We start from the raw sequence: 7,057 nt of genomic DNA, 5'->3' as shown, positions 1-7,057 counted from the left end.
ATTTATGCCGGCGTCACACATTGGCGTATTGACCGGCTTGTATCAAAAGTACAGGGATAATTGACAAAGTCGGTATACGTTGCTGGCAGGCCAGAGGAACGCTAGGCAATCGTAAGACTCGCGTTGCATTAGTTTGAAGTACGTCTAATACAAAGGTATACTTTATGGTGAACGCTACAACTCGAGGAAATTTTTATGCAGCTTAAAATTGTTCATCCAGCTCAAGTGTGCGTCTAGCGTATACCTGTACGCTAAAGCACGTCATACATACGCTACATGCGCGTTGAAGACGATACCGATAATTTTGAGACACGTTAAGGGCACGTTGTATACGCTTCAAGATCGTTCAACTTTAACTAAAACGTATGCAGGTGTGTTTGTAACAAATACCCCATAATAGGACGTACAAGATACAACTTGAACGCGTCTCAAATACGTTCAAGAAACTTTTTACCTTCCTAGCGGGCTTTCCATCTACGTTAGACAAACACCAGTCATACACCAACATACATTTCCAAAACGCCCCAAAACGTTTTAGTACGCTTCTCGTACACCCAATACACACTAAAAGCTCGTTGATAGATATAGGAAGATGTGGTGTGAGTGCAAATGAGACAACTCTCCATCCAAATAACAATTTAAAAAGTAAACCATTATAGGTTAAAGTACGGCCTTCAACACGGATCCTTGGCTCACACCGAACAACAAGCTATAAAGTACCCCAAAATTACTAGTGTAAAACCATTCAAACTGGAAAACAAACAGACTAATCTATATAAACAAAACGAGAAACGAGAAACACGTATATATTACATAAACAAACGACAACTACTGTACATCAGATTCTTGACTTAGGACAGGTGCAAACATTTGCAGCGGGATAAAACGTTTTAATGGATCCAAACCTTCTCCCTTTTTCTGAAACAAGAGCACACATTACAGATATGTTTGAGGGGTTGAATGCATCTAAAATTACAATCGTATTTGCAGCGTACATAAGTTTTAATACGCCCGGCTTACGTTGGAGCTGTACACTGATGTGTGACACCGTTATTTACTCACAATTTAGGATAGAATCTTGAATTCGAAATAGTCGAAATAGGATGAGCTGATCATATAAACCCGAAGGAAAATATAGTACAATCCCAAACGAAAAAATATAAATATATATACCTAATATAGATCGACACAAAGAATTCCGTCTCACAGCCTGTGAAATTCGAAATTCATTGGAAAATTTTGATGTTAGTTGTTGGTTTCCATTGACCGTCATTTATTCACCAATTATATATATAGTTTTTGTATAAGATTTTTGCACTAAAAAATCAATTTTGTATTTAACATAACTATAATCTGGATTGAATATTTCTATATTCGTTTCCTCTCAGCTGATTAATGGTGTATTTAAAAGTGCAGAATTGTTTGCAGAGTGCACTGCAATGACATTCTACTTAGGCAAACTTTAGATTTTAAGATATGTTAAATCGTCTTACAAAATATGGTAGCATGTAATACATCCTTGGTCATTATATAACCTACCTCTCGATTTTTCATGTAAAAGTCGAACGAGTTCCAAATATTAGAAACAATTAAAAGTGTAAATTATTGCCCACTAATGATATCCCGTTTTTAGCATTCGGTAAAACATGTTGCTGAGAGATTAATCTAAAACCATGTAATACGGTAAAGCATACTGTCATAAAGCTATGTCTTGAAATTCCCTAGAAAAATGCGACTAAAATTTCATACATGACTTAACGTTTAGACCACTTCTATATCAGTATTCGGTAAACATATAGTTGATGAGCGATGTATTTAAAAAAAAACATGTAACACCATTTGAAAACAGTACAGAATGCTGACATAAATCCTTATAACAAATTTAAGGAAACTCTGATTTGTAATTCATGTGTTTAATTCCAAGGACATTTCATGGTACAGACGGACAGGCAGGTGTGAAACAGTCTATCCAGTCATTCGGAGCGGGATATAATAACATGCAGATGAAATAAAAATCGAATTTGAAACCATGTACCTGCTACGAAAATCAGCCATATCACGAACAATTGTCATTTTTATTTATTGATAATGAGGTCAACTTTACTACCTTGAAAGGTGAAAAAACATAATCAAACCAAATTCAGAATTTTGTATGCGTTTTATTTCATAAAGGAAATGAATAAAAGATATGCAAATAACAATACGTCGATGAGACAGAAACTCAAATACGCAAAAATTCTAATAAGGAATTGAGATATAAACGTACTGGCTTAATCAATATATAATATCTACACCATTTGTCAAACTCTAATTCGTATGGAGAATTGTAACAATAAATTAAACAGAGACTATAAACAAAATGACAAAAAAACAAGATAAATAAAGACAACGTCTCATACTGTTCCCGACTTTGAAAAAGTACATTAAATAGTTTAACGGCTTTTTTAGAATTGAACCAAGTGAGTGAAATATATAAACGTGTATAAAAAAGAACTGTCAGTTAAAAAGACACAGCTATAAGCCTCGTAATACAAACAATTGTATACAATTCAAGATAACATTTTTGCTACATGATTGTGTCACTGTTTGTGATGTCCTGTATTGTCCGTCGTTGCCGGAAGAGGTTCGTTGTTGTTCTGCGGTCAAGCTTTTTGGCGGGGTTTGTGTTGCTTAGTCTTTATTATTCTATGTTGTGTCTTGTATACTTTTGTTTGTCTGTTTGACTTTTTCTTTGTAAGCCATGTCGTAGTCAGTATATTTTCGAACTATGGAACTGTGGTACCTGTTGCTCTTCTGTTGTGTTGTCTTTTCTATAATTTGTTTATGCGTGTCTTTGTGGTCGGTGTTCTTGCGTGTGTTTGTGTTGTATTTCTGTCACGTAGTGTTGTTTTTTTAGCGATATTTTTTAACATTGTCATATAAGCTGGAGATAATGCTAGCCATAAAACCAGGTTCAACCAGCCTTATTCTCTTAAGGTGTCCTGTACCAAGTCAGGAATGTGACAGTTGTTAACAAATAGTTCGCTTCTATGTATGCTGGCGTTTTATTGCTGCACTACAGTGATCATGTTGTTCAGTTGTTTTCTTCTTATAGTTGATGTGTTCTCTCGCATAGTATGTAACCCAGATTGTTTATCTCTGAATCGATTAATGACTCTTGTACAGAGGTATACTACTTATATGTCAGCGTATTTGACGTCGCAAAGCCGTAATATGTAAATTGATCAAAAGCTAAGAAGACTAAGAGAGACATAACGGATTATCAGGTTGTCTGCATTTTGATATTGTAAACTACCAACTGCAAGTCACAATATAAAGCTTATTGTCGATAAAGTGCAGCAAACGAGATCAAAAAGGATTTATATTGTGTCGATTTAGATTTGACGGTCGTGAATAACTTTTTGTCTAGGCTTCCGACTGCACATGTTCAATAAATACTTAACCCACTTTAGCTGTATTTTGCCAAACTTTTAGGATGGTTTTATCCTCAATGCTCTACAACTTTGTACTTTTATTTAGCCTTGTAAACTTTTTTTAATTCGAGCGTCGATGATGAGTCTTTTGTAAACGAATTGCAAGTGTGGCTCAAATACAATATTTCAATCCTGGTATCTATGATGAGTTTACTAAAAATGACCGCACCATACCAATAACCTTTATAAGTCTGTGATCACAAGTTGCTGCTACCTACGAAATTTTTGATTGTACATTTTAACAAATCATGTTGTAGGATTTTTTTTAAACTTTATATATATATATATCTAGATATACAAGTCTAAATTGAAAAGTACGTTCAACCCTATGATTGAGTTGGGTAAGCACCGCAATTTTTATACGTGTGCATGTAAAACAAATTTCGTACTAGAAGGGTCTAAATACAGTACAAACAACATTTTCCAAAAGACCAAATAAGTGAAAAAGTATATTTAAACAAAACGCATTCGACTAACAGGTCGAACAACTATGTTCTTTAACCCTGCTGACTGTCATTAGCGATTGCCAAAAAAAATTGATCACAAGATGTAACAAAATGGATCTTAATATAACGTTAATACTTATCAGAAAACAATAAACCTGTGGCCAAGATGTTATGCCACAAACATAAAGTGTCACTATTCTTTTAGTACACCAGATCCGGATTTCGACAAAATAAATGTCTCTTCAGTAAAGTTGGGGATCGAAACGGTAATTGGAAGACCATTCAATTTAAGATAGACTCTTGAATTTTAAGAGTCAACTAGAACACACCCGCGAAATCGCGGGCATATACAGCTTGTGAACTGTTGTAGGATGATTTTTTGTAAAAGATATTATGTATGAAGAATTACATAAAAGTTATCAAAAGCCCTCCCCCTTTTTCCAAAGTCCGATATTTGGTTCCTTTCTGTTAAAATCAATTATATTCGTGTTTCTGGCCTACGACCATAATTATTCTTCTCCTTCGACATCCAAAATACAGTGTCAACCAAGTTATTAAAGTAAGAAATAATGCTGCAATTTGAAAACTTCTTTGTAACTGTACATAAAATCACTGTTCTTCAATTCTTTTTCTTGTGTAGAAATGAGGCATCAAAGTCAAATCAAATTAAAAATTTGCACCGTTTCAAATATGAAATAAATGTAACTGCTTACATATAGACCAGAGTCTGATAGTCTAAAAAAATGCTTCTATGACAATCCATCAGTGCTTTTTTTTGAGAGCCTTATTAACATGCCAATGGTAGATTTGAATCATGTATTAATGAATAATACTGACTAAGGCTTATTTGAGGGGATGTTGGAGGGGTCCTGATCCCGAAATCCCGGGCTTAAAACCATAAAATCCCGAGATGCAGAATTTAAAGAAATTCATATCCCGAAATCGAAAAATATGTTCCCGGATCCCGGTCCCACCGCCCCAAAAAATTTCCTGCTTCCCTCTAATCTCTACCTTACTTTCATTTTTGCCAAATTACTATTTTCCCTTTTAACAATAAATTTGTATGTCCCAATTATGACCAAATATAATCATGGTTTCTAGTCTGTGCATCCGTGCGTTCGTTTGTTCGGTCGTCCGTCATTCTCGTCCGTCTGTCCCACTTCAGGTAAAAGTTTTTGGTCGAGGTAGTTTTAGATGAAGTTGAGCATGTTTTACTTATTTTAATATATATGCAAGTGGTATGACCCCTGTATAAATAGTAAACATTTCAAAGAAAACAGTAAAAAGAATCAGGAACTTTCTATACTAACATAGAAATTCCCTGACAAAATACAGAGTCTCTATATATATTAAAGTAGAATAATTGTAGATTGCATGTAGATAAACGCGAAAAATATGTGTCCTGTCTAAGACTAAGCAGGTATAATAGTTTTGATTCTTGCGATCTAAACACCATGATTTGTAGAACGTTCTACTATTGGTTGTATTGTGTCACATGTTTTACTTATTCTAATTTAAATAGAAAACATTTAAAAAAAAACAGTAGACAGAATACAGAGAGTCTCTATATATTAAAGTAGTATAATCGTAGTTTACATGTAGATAAACGCGAAAAATAATTGTCCTCTCTAAGGAGGTATAATAGTTGTGGTTCTTGCGATCTAAACACCATGATATGGAGAACACTCTGATTGACTTATCTATTTTTCATTTTTGTTATCTATCATACGATTGGTTGTATTTGTGCAAGTTTCAAACCGGAAGTCTTATCTATGACTAAAAGACAGTGTGATGACGGAATCATATCCGGACCCCTTTTTTGTCGTTTTTCTCCCAAAATAACTCTATCTGAATAATATTTTGGTCACGATAAACTTCAATGTGAAAAGTTGAATTGGGCACCTAAAATAGATAACATGAAATCATTAATTAAAACATTGGAAAAAAGAAAATTAACAATGGTTGGGAAAATATTGATCATAAAATCTTTAATATTACCAAAATGTAAAGTTCCAGAGATTTACTTGAAAGAAATTGAAAGCTGCTGTTTCAAATACATTTGGGAAGAAAAAAATGACAAAGTAAAAAGAAACACACTTATTGGAGAATACCAAAAAGGGGGGTTAAGAATGATCGATTTTGACAGTTATTTTACAGCACTGAAAGCCTCATGGTTCTCAAAATTAACTACAACCAATATGTCGAATTGGAAGATTATTCCTACTAAATATTTTAACAATCTTGGTAAAAACTTTCTTGTTTTTAACAATTTAGATAATATTAAATCAATAGATAGACTTGGAAAAATACCCGACTCTTATTTACAAGTAATTTCAAGTTGGACTGAAACATTTTCTAATCACTTCTTTAATATTAGAAAACAGATTATTTGGGGAAATAGATATATTAAATATCGCAACAAATGCTTGTTTTTCCCGAACTGGGTTAAAAGTGGATTGGTTTATATAAACGACATGTTGGATAGTAAAGGAAATTTTATCCGAAAGTTTAATTTAAAAAAGTTAATTAATAAAACAAACTGGATTGCAGAGTTTAAGATGTTAAAATCCTGCATCCCAAAAGAATGGATGCAAGTTTTAAAAAAAGAAAACTCCGTTAAGAGTAAAATCAATATATGTAAGGTTAAATTAAGATGGCAAAATAAACAAATTGAAACAAAAGATATCAATAATAAAATACTCTATAAAACTTAAGTAGATAAAAAATATACAAAGCCAATCGGTATCAACATTTGGACAAGATATTTAAAATTAGAATACGTACCACAGATGCCATTTGTATATGATTTTATATTTAAAATTTTAAAGGAAAATAAGTTGAAAATTTTCAGATGGAAACTGCTTCAATATATCATTCCTACAAAGCAGCTACTATTAAAGTGAAAAATATCTGAGAACGATAAATGCAACTTTTGTAAAACAAAAGCAGAAGATTATTTGCATATCTCTATTACATGTTCATTTTTGAAAGATTTTTGGGAGAAAGTACAGTCATTATCTTCTAGCAAAAACGATTTTTCAAAACAAGATATTGGCAAAACATATAGTATTTGGATACAAAATATCAGATCAAGGATATAACGGTTTAAATTATTTCTTGACAATTTTAGGTTTTTGT

The sequence above is a fragment of the Mytilus galloprovincialis genome, chromosome 3, assembly GCF_965363235.1.
Source record: "Mytilus galloprovincialis chromosome 3, xbMytGall1.hap1.1, whole genome shotgun sequence".
In the NCBI taxonomy this organism is placed as follows: Eukaryota; Metazoa; Mollusca; class Bivalvia; order Mytilida; family Mytilidae; genus Mytilus; species Mytilus galloprovincialis.
Note: the sequence above shows the minus strand (reverse complement) of the source record.